At 39.0% G+C, this 11201-nt stretch overlaps 1 pseudogene; it reads right to left on the bottom strand.

Annotated features, from left to right (window-relative positions):
* Positions 1-3186: 3186 nt before the first annotated feature.
* On the bottom strand, positions 3187-3650 carry LOC124080036 (protein cornichon homolog 4-like; annotated as a pseudogene).
* Between the last annotated feature and the right edge of the window lie 7551 nt (positions 3651-11201).

The following is an 11201-nucleotide window of genomic DNA, read 5'->3' on the forward strand; positions in this document are numbered from 1 at the left end:
CAATCAGAGAAATGCAAATTAAAACCACTCTAAGATACCATCTCACTCCAGTAAGAATGGCAGTCTTTATGAAGTCAAACAATAACAAGTGTTGGCCAGGATGTGGGGAAAAGGGGACACTTGTATATTGCTGGTGGGACTGCAAATTGGTGCAGCCAATTTGGAAAGCAGTATGGAGATTCCTTGGAAAGCTGGGAATGGAACCACCATTTGACCCAGCTATTCCCCTTCTTGGACTATACCCAAAAAAACTAAAAAGAGCATACTACAGGGATACAGCTACATCACTGTTCATAGGAGCACAATTCATAATATCTTAGACTGTGGAACCAACCTAGATGCCCTTCAATAGATGAATGGATGAAAAAAATGCAGCATTTATACACAATGGAATATTACTCAGGAGTAAAAAATAACAAAATCATGACATTTGCTGGGAAATGGATGGCATTAGAGCAGATTATGCCTAGTGAAGTGAGCCAATCCCTAAAAAAAAAGGCTGAATGTCTTCTTTGATATAAGGGGGGTGACTCAAAACAGAGCAGGGAGGAAGAACATGAGGAGAAGATTACCATAAAACAGGGACAAGAGGTGGGAGGGAATGGGAGAGAGAAGTGGAATTGCACAGAAGATGAAAGAAGACTGTCATTGTTATACAGAATTACATATAAGATGGTGTGAGGGGGAAGAAAAAAAGAGAGAAATTTGTTACAGTAGATGGGGTAGAGAGAGGTGATGGGAGGGGAGGGGAGGGGGGATAGGAAGGGCAGCAGAATACAACAGACACTACTATGGTAGTATGCATAAACATGGCTGTATAACCAATGTGATCCTGTAATCTGTACACTGGAAAAATAAGAATTTATACCCCATTTGAATCTAAATAAATAAATGTATTTTGTCCCCCTACAACTAAAAAATAAACTTTTTAAAATAAAATCAGGGTTTTGAATAATTTTTCATTACAGGGGAAAATGTCCACAGGAAAATATGAACTTTAGCAACTTACTAAATCATTCTGAGCTTTAAATGATCTGCAAAATCTATAAAATAAAAATTATTCAATTTTTTCATAAGGATGTGCATTGAGATAAAATAATGTTTTTAAAACTAAATAGAAACTACATATAGTAATAGCTACCTTGATTTTCATACACCAAGAATAACTGCATTTTTTTGAAACTATTATATTATAGTCACTGTATTGGGTTTGGGGGAGAAAAAATAAGAGATGGAGAGATCTCCTCTTGTGTAGACACCTACATAGCAAAAGAAATACCCCCTGGGACACATGCTATCACATAATATGTGTATTTCCATTACTAGAGTACCAAGGCTAAATCAGTTTATTTCAGGAGTGGAAAGGATAGACCTAGATAAGAATTGTTAAGGAAGAACACCCAGAAGAGATTGAGCCTGATAACAGGACTTCTTATGGAGAAAAATAAAGCAAAAACAGTTCCAAGCAGAGAATTCATTCCATATAAAGGCAGCATATTGTGTGCTATTTTTCTAGGAATACCAAGGAATCCCAAGTGTCTAGCCTAAATATAGAGGTTAAGGTTGTTGGACCAGTTAATTATGTACTTTCTGTGTCTTGTAAAAGTTTAACTCTTTAGACAATTTTGTCTACATTGTTCCTAACACATGATAATTGAAGAGTTTAAAAGGATCATGCTATGTATTAGGAAAGATAATTTGGTAGAGGGAAGGAGTGATAGAATTAAGAAAATTCAATATAAATCCAAATTCTATCATGTAAATTTTTAATCATTGGAAATTTAGATTAATTATGCCTTTATTTCTCCACTTATAAAATAGTGCATCTCCCTCATAGAGTCCTAGGGAAGATTAAATAAATTAATGATTCTGAAAAATGCCTCATTTAATAAATATTATCTTTAAAAAATTAAGTAAGTGATGATGAGCAGATGTTTTTAACAATTCCTAGACCATCATAACACCATCTCAAATTTTAATGCCTTAAATTTATGTAAATTGGTTGGATGGAAAGGCAGTTTTATGAAATATATATTACCCAATTTAAACTTAAAATTCATTTTAATGATTTACCTTTTCCCTAAAATGAACCACAGGAATTTATTTGTAAAAGTAGTGTTGAAAATAAATGAGTCATCAACTAGAATAATTATTTATTTATAGTAATAGAAAGTAGTTCATGATGCTGGGCACAGTGGCATATACCTATAATCCCAGGAATTTAGAAGGTCAAGACAAGAAGATTGAAATTTGAGGCCAGCTTCAGCAACTTAGCTAGGCCCTAAGAAACTTAGTGATACCCTGTCTCAAAATAAAAATGGCTGGTACAATTCACAATATCTAAACTGTGCAACCAACCTAGATACCCTTCAATAGATGAATGGATAAAAAAAGTGGCATATATACACAATGGAACATTACTCAGCAATAAAAGAGAGTAAAATCATGGCATTTGCAGGTAAATGGATGGAGTTAGAGAAGATAATGCTAAGTGAAGTAAGCCAATCCCAAAAAACCAAATACTGAATGTTTTCTTTGATATAAGGAGGCTGATTCATAGTGAGATAGGAAGCGGGAACATGAGAAGAATAGACAAATTCTAGATAGGGCAGAGGGGTTGGAGGGGAAGGGAGAGGGCATGGGGTTATTGATGATGGTGGAATGTGATGATCATTATTATCCAAAGAACAGGTATGAAGACACAAATCGGTGTGAATATACTATGTATACAACTAGAGATATAAAAAATTATGCTCTATATGTGTAATAAGAATTGTAATGCATTCTGCTTTCATATATAAATTTTTAAAAAATTTCCTTCCCCTCCAGCTATTACCACAGAGCCCAATTGGTAACTTCTCCTATCTTAGAAATGTAGATTTCTGTGTGAAGCCCCAGCTCAAGGCCAGAGACCTTGTTTACTCATTTTTACAAACTACTATACTGCATACATGTTTGTGAGAAACTAGTAAGGGTGTGTCCAGCACCTGGGAACTGTTGGCATTATTTCTTCCTTGTAGGTCTTGTAGAACTCAGCTGTGAACCCATCTGGTCCCAATATGTTCCTGGTTGGTAGGCTTTTGATGGTGTCTTCTATTTTCTTGCTTGAAATTGATCTGTTTAAATTGTGTATGTCCTCTTGACTCTGTTTGTGTTGATCATATGCTACTGAAGTCTATCTTAACTCCAACCACAGCTTCTCTGGCTTCAGTCATTTATCACAGCTAAAATCATACCATAAAGATACATGAAGAAACAAAGCAAGTGGAAACCAAGCTTGATCATGGCTTCTTTCATGTGTGATTTCAGTTGTCCTCAGTTTTGTATTTCTATGTATACAACCAGAGATATGAAAAATTGTGCTCTATATGTGTAATAAGAATTGTAATGCATTCCCATGTTGCCATTTGGCACCATAATGAAGCAATCTATATTCCAAGTATCAACAGGTAAGTTGAGAGGGAAGATGAAGCAGTGCAATGAAACAAGCAAAATACAGTGACAATCATATGACCAAGAAATCCTGAGCAACATGATCTAACATTAATGTCATCACATTCTAAATCAGACAATATGATTCTGAAATAGACTGAGAGGGAAATAGGGGCGCAACAATTGTGGAGTGAGGAGAACAACACTACTGCCTCCATCCTCCTCCTTCTCCTTTCCTTCCTCCGTTGTTGCTGAGATTCCTTCATTAAACTGAAAAATAACATATTTACATGTAGACAATACTTAAAATCCACAAAAACTTCAAGATATTTATAAAACCTTATTGATGAAGTTAACCATTTTAGAAGTTAATAAATGCCTCAGTTACATTTTCTTGCATGCTGTAAGCAATTCAGTGTCCTCCTTCAAAAGGTACTAAGTTATTGTGGTTTAGATGCTTATATCAAAGTCCAGAAATCATTTCAACAAGGAAAATTTAACATAGATTGATTCATGCCTGAAAAAGAATTAACTAATAAAAGGTGGATAACTACTAAAAGAAGTTTCCAAAGAATGCAGAATTTGCATATATAGGGAGCAGATACTACTTATTGGGATGAGGCAGAATAGCCAAGAAAATAAGCAAGGATTTCTGTTTGTTTGTTTTTTTATAACCTCTATTTCCCTGTATAGTTGATCTTTTGCTTCTTGGATTTGTTTATGTAATTCATTGTTGAAGTGATCTTACATTGTCTGATTTTGCTGTCTGATGTCTTCCTTGAGACTCCAGATCATCTGAAGCATGTATATCCCGAATTCTTTATCTGATATTCCATCTGCTGCAGCTATTACCTCTTCTAACGTTGAGTTGACCTGCAATGCTTGTGGTCCTTTCTTTCCTTGTCTCTTCATACTGTTCGCGTTCCTTTCTACTTGGTGAAACTGTTGTGTTATTGAATTTTCCCCCTATATATTTATATTGGTCTTGTATAGTTGCAAAGTCTCCCTCGCAGGCGCGGGCGGCGGCTCTGTCCCTCCTCCAATTGGGGCAATGTGCCTACCACGCCGGCAGGCCGCTGGGCCTGCTCTGCCAGTCGGTAGCAGGTCCGCCGACCTTGCAGGCGCGGGCGGCGGCTCTGTCCCTCTGCGGGCCGCTAGGCTTGTTCTGTCGGTGGTCGCAGTTCTGTCTACTTTGCAGGCGCAGGCAGCGGCACTGCCCCTCTGCAGGCCTCTGGGGCTGTACTGCCAGTGGGTCGCAGGTCCGCCTACCTTGCAGGCGCGGGGGGGGGGCTCTACCCTTCCTCAGGCCACTGGGCCTGTCTGTCTCTCGGTTGCAGGTCTGGCCTGTTCTGATGGTGGTCACAGTTCCATCTACCTTGCAGGCGCGGCGGGGAGGGGGCGGCTCTGCCTCTCAGCAGGCCGCTGCTCCTCTTCTGCCGGTGGGTCGCAGGCCCGCCTACCTTGCAGGAGTGATTGGAAGCTCTGCCCCTCCGCGGGCCACTGGGCCTTTTCTGTCAGTGGTCACAGTTCCGCCTACCTGGCAGGCATGGGGGGTGGGGGGCGGCTCTGCCCCTCAGCAGGCCGCTGCTCCTCTTCTGCCGGCGATATTACCAAAAGTTCTCTATAGGTTTAATGCAATGCCAATCAAAATCCCAACGGCATTTCTTGTAGAAATAGAGAAAGCAATCATGAAATTCATATGGAAAAATAAAAGACCCAGAATAGCAAAAACAATGCTAAGCAGGAAGTGTGAATCAGGCGGTATAGCGATACCAGACTTCAAACTATACTACAGAGCAATAGTAACAAAAACAGCATGGTACTGGTACCAAAACAGGCGGGTGGACCAATGGTACAGAATAGAGGACACAGAAACCAATCCACAAAACTACAACTACCTTATATTTGATAAAGGGGCTAAAAGCAGGCAATGGAGGAAGGATAGCATCTTCAACAAATGGTGCTGGGAAAACTGGAAATCCATATGCAACAAAATGAAACTGAATCCCTTTCTCTCGCCATGCACAAAAGTTAATTCAAAATGGATCAAGGAGCTTGATATCAAATCAGAGACGCGCCGTCTGATAGAAGAAAAAGTTGGCTACGATCTACATACTGTGGGGTCGGGCTCCAAATTCCTCAATAGGACACCCATAGCACAAAAGTTAATAACTAGAATCAACAAATGGGACTTACTCAAACTAAAAAGTTTTTTCTCAGCAAAAGAAACAATAAGAGAGGTAAATAGAGAGCCTACATCCTGGGAACAAATCTTTACTCCTCACACTTCAGATAGAGCCCTAATATCAAGAGTATACAAAGAACTCAAAAAATTAGACAATAAGAGAACAAACAACCCAATCAACAAATGGGCCAAGGACCTGAACAGACACTTCTCAGAGGAGGACATACAATCAATCAACAAGTACATGAAAAAATGCTCACCATCTCTAGCAGTCAGAGAAATGCAAATCAAAACCACCCTAAGATACCATCTCACTCCAGTTAGATTGGCAGCCATTATGAAGTCAAACAACAACAAGTGCTGGCGAGGATGTGGGGAAAAGGGTACACTTGTACATTGCTGGTGGGACTGCAAATTGGTGCAGCCAATTTGGAAAGCAGTATGGAGATTTCTTGGAAAGCTGGGAATGGAGCCACCATTTGACCCAGCTATTCCCCTTCTCGGTCTATTCCCTAAAGACCTAAAAAGAGCATGCTACAGGGACACTGCTACATCGATGTTCATAGCAGCACAATTCACAATAGCTAGACTGTGGAACCAACCTAGATGCCCTTCAATGGATGAATGGATAAAAAAAATGTGGCATTTATACACAATGGAGTATTACTCTGCATTAAAAAATGACAAAATCATAGAATTTACAGGGAAATGGATGGCATTAGAGCAGATTATGCTAAGTGAAGCTAGCCAATCCCTAAAAAACAAATGCCAAATGTCTTCTTTGATATAAGGAGAGTAACTAAGAACAGAGTAGGGTCGAAGAGCATGAGAAGAAGATTAACATTAAACAGGGATGAGAGGTGGGAGGGAAAGGGAGAGAGAAGGGAAATTGCATGGAAATGGAAGGAGACCCTCAGAGTTATACAAAAGTACATACAAGAGGAAGTGAGGGGAAGGGGAAAAATAATATAAGGGGGACAAACGAATGTCAGTAGAGGGGGCAGAGAGAGAAGAGGGGAGGGGAGGGGAGGGGAGGGGGGATAGTAGAGGATAGGAAAGGCAGCAGAATACAACAGACACTAGTCTGGCAATATGTAAATCAATGGATGTGTAACTGATGTGATTCTGCAATCTGTATATGGGGTAAAAATGGGAGCTCATAACCCACTTGAATCAAATTGTGAAATATGATATATCAGGAACTATGTAATGTTTTGAACAGCCAACAATAAAAAATTAAAAAAAAAAGAAAATAAGCAATGTACAATAGGGACCCCAATGAGACTAAGGTGCAGAACTTATTGGGGAAAAATGGATCATGGCCCACTGGAAGTTTGAAAGGGATCTGTAATGCTCCAATTAATCAGGTGTCCTCTTTCATAATAACCCACATAACACTTATAATACGAAATGTATGGGGTTTTCCACACCAAGGTATTCTCCAATTCTCTGCATATATCTGGGTGTCCTATAATTCCATTAAGAAATTAGAGGAGACCCCACAAGTTAAGTGGACCTCACACTCTTGCAAGAATGCCCCCCATAACTTCAGTTGACATACCAAGATGCCTCCTTAAGTTACCCACCTATTTCTGAAGTTTCTGTCACTGTAAGGAAGTCCAATGAAGTCTCTCCAGTGGAAGAGGAAACCACTGCTTAGATCTTTCAGACCTTTGCCCATACTGTAGAAAAGACTTAAGTATGTGTTGGGCTTTATCAAAAAGAGGAAGAGCATCATTAGAAAGTGAAAAGTGAATATAGGAACACTCAGAGAATAAAATGGGCAATCTCAAGAGCAATAAGAGACACACTACCAGGGATAAAGTTCAGGTTATTTTATTAGGGTACAAAGGTAGAATATATGATCCAAAGGGAAAGAACTTCCTTGGAGATTGGAAAATATTCAGCAAGATGGTTTTCTGTTAGGGAATCTGGTCTTCTGTGTTGTTTTCAGCTGATTGGACAGGCAATTGATCCAATAACATTAGCACCAAGCTTCATGAGGTTAGTAGTGTCTTTGTATTGAAATCTTGTTCCTGCTTTGCTCTATTCTAGAAAATTTATACAAAACTGGAAAATTATAAAGTAATTTATGGAATTTTTTGGTGCATTTTTATATTTTGGTCTCTTTCTGTCCCTTTAGCTTCTTAGTCCAAGTCAAGAGCAGTTCACAAGTTATTGTTCCACATCCCAACAGGCACATTTCTCCTTGAGAGACTTTTTTTCCTTAGTATCCCTAAATTTCTATCTCATTCCCAAGGACCATCCTCAGATTAGATGATTTTTGAGAGTGATTTTCTAGAATGACTCACAAAAACCAAGAGAAATAACTTTGTTTACTAACCAATTTATTACAAAATATCTTGTAAAGTACACAGTGAATAGCCAGATGAACATGTTCATAGGGTGAGGCCCAGAAATGTGTCGAGCACAGAGGTATCAGTCCCCGGAGTTTGAGAGGCACCACATCAACACACACATGGATGCATTGTTGTTCATCAAGTCAGAAGCTCCTTCAAAGCTGTTATGGAGGTTTCACTGTGTAATTATGATTGATTAAATCAGTGAATGCTGTAAATTAAATTAACTCAACTTTCAGCCCTATTTCCTCCCTGCTTTCAACTTTCTACTCATAAAATTTGTTCCTTTGGCAACCTGCCCCCATCCTGAGGGGACCAGGTTTTTCTAAAAGTTATCTTATTATCATAAACTCAGATGGCTGAAAGGGGCTTGTTATTGATAACAAAAGACTGTCCTTTCATCTCCCATCAGGAAATTCCAAGGGGTTTGAGAGCTGTTTTCAAGGATCAGGGAGAGAAACTACTTTTCAGGATCCCAGAACAGAGACTAAAATACAGATAAAGATATCAATATAGCAATTTCTATATTTGATCCCTCTGTACACCACTGGAAGATGGACTCTTAAAAATTCATCATTGATTGGAGTTTGGAACTGAAATACCCTCCAAAGGCTCATGTTTTAAAAGCTTGGACCCTAGCCTAGTATGGTGGCCCATGACTGCAATCACAGCATTTAGGAGGCTGAGGCAGGAGTATCACATGTTCAAAGCCAGCCTCAGCAATTTATCCAGGCCCTGAATAACACAGAAAAACACTGTCTCAAAATAAAAATTAAAAAGGATTGGGGTCGCTGTGATTGTAGCTCAGTGTTGAAGCATGTGTGAGGCATTGGCTTAGATACTCAGCACCACATTAAAAAATAAACTGAATAAAGGCATTGCATCCATCCACAACTAAAGAAAAATATATTCTTAAAAAAAGATTGGGGATGTATGTCAATGGTTAAACACACCTGCGTTCAATCCCTGGTACAAAAAAAAAAGAAAGAAAAAAAGAAAAAGAAAAAGAAAGAAAGAGAGAAACAGAAATACCTTGACTTGAAGTGGCCCCTCCAGTGCATTGTACCAACAATCTCACATTGTGTCAGATGGCAAAGAAGTGTTTACAAGGTCCAGTTCCAAGAACACAAAGAAGACCAACATAGAGTGGATTTGGAGCAGAAATTCAATGAAATGATAATGACTCTGTCCATACCTTTGACTTTATTTATCTATGCCTACATGTTACACCATTTTACAAACATTTGAACTTCCATAAGACAACAAATATATTATGACAAAGGCACCTGACGAATGAAGAGGTTCTCATCTGTTCCCCCACATAAGGAAAGAAGCACTCCAGTCACTGTATACAACACTGCTATAGTATTTACTCTTCATATTCACTCAGTCTCATTGACTATACTGGACCTGAAAGATAACAATTTGTGTATAAAATAATGAATATAAGAAGACAGAGAAAGTAAATGGTCAATACATACAAATATACACAGATAAGCCACAAGCAAAGAGAAAGTATACAAAGTTTTACAGTCCTCATTTCTAGAAGGACTGTGTAGTTACATGTACTTTCTATCTTCCAATTCTCCTTCTGTGTCTTCTCTCCCCCAGTCAGAACAACTGGTAGAGTGAACACCTTTATTCCTGCAGGGTCTAAGACCTCAATAGTCCTCTTCTTGTTTGCTATGATTTTCCATACACCCTTAACATCAGGCTTGGAAGTACTAAGAGAAAATATATTAACTGAACCTCTGCTCAAGATCTGCAATTCATCTTGCATCTGAAAATTCTCATTTTCATTTATGTTTACTCTAGTGTTTCTTCTCTTTCTCTGGTTGCAGTATTGACACAAAAGGGGAATGAAGGGAAAAGTCAAGAGGGCAGCAGGAATGGTAGATATGATCAAAGTATATTATATGCATGTATAAAATTGTCACAATAAAACCCAATAATTTGCATAATGGATATGTACTGATAGTTTTATAAGAGGGGTGGGATCGATTCCTTTCCTTAATTCCCTGGATTAACATATCACACATTCTCATTGGTACCAGAAATTTACTGAGTCATGTAAAAATAGGTATGTTCCATTCATCCCAGAATAGGAAGCAGGTTACATAGAATGTTGGACTCTTAAAACTCCATCATTCATTGGAGTTTGAACTGAAATACCCTCCAAAGGTCATGTGTTAAAAGCTTGGTCCCCAGCTGGTGGCCCTGTTGGAGGTGGTAGAAACTTTAGGAGGTGGGGACTAGGAACAGAAAGGAAGTAGATAACTTGAATGTGTTCTTGAAGACTGTCTTGTCCCAGCTCCTTGTCTCTCTCTCCTCTCTCCTCTCCTCTTCTTCTCTTCTTTCTTCTTCTTCTTCTTCTCCTCCTCCTCCTCCTCCTCCTTCTTCTTCTCTCTCTTCTCTCTTCTCTCTTCTCTCTCTCTCTCTCTCTCTCTCTCTCTCTCTCTCTCTCTCTCTCTCACCTTCTGTCTGCCATGAGGTAAACCACTCACTCCACCACCTGCTCCCTGTCATGATATGACTGACATTCTGCCTCAGAAACAATGAAGGCAGGTGACTATGGACTGAAACCTCTACGACTGTGAAGAAAATAAATCTCTCCTCCTTATAGGTTGATTTTCTCACAGAGAACAAAAGGTGAGTAACAGACTATTCATTTCCTTGGAAATTTCTGGATAATAAACTTCTATCATCTGATAGTACAAATCTGCAAAAATAGAACAGGGGACCATTCTCAACCTCAAGGTTCCTCTACAAACATTCAAGTCCAGTATTGTGGTATCCCCTTTGTTTGATTTTTTTTTTTGAGATAGGGTAGCACTATGTGCCCAACCTGGTCTCAAACATATGGACTAAAGTGATCCTCTTGCCTTAGCCTCCCTAGTAGATGGGACTACATGAATGTGCTGCCACACCTGTCTGAAATACATACATACATCTATATCTCTCTCTATACATATATATCTCCTTATAGTTAAATTCCACATTCATTAAACCAGTTATAAAACAGTCAACTTTTATCTTCTGGTAGCTGAATATAAGACATGAACAGAACTCTCACACATCTGAAGTCTGAACAAAGAACAGGAGGAAAAGCCCACTGAGCCTCCTAAGCATCATCTCATGGGATTTTGCCACAAGGAGTCTGTAGCCAAAGGAACAGCCACAGTAAAGGATCATAGACAGCAAGGGACACTATGAAGATAAAACCT

Source organism: Marmota monax, unplaced genomic scaffold, assembly GCF_021218885.2.
Source record: "Marmota monax isolate L192 unplaced genomic scaffold, Marmota_monax_Labrador192_F-V1.1 WCK01_AAM20220418_F8-fsc00693, whole genome shotgun sequence".
Lineage (NCBI taxonomy): Eukaryota > Metazoa > Chordata > Mammalia > Rodentia > Sciuridae > Marmota > Marmota monax.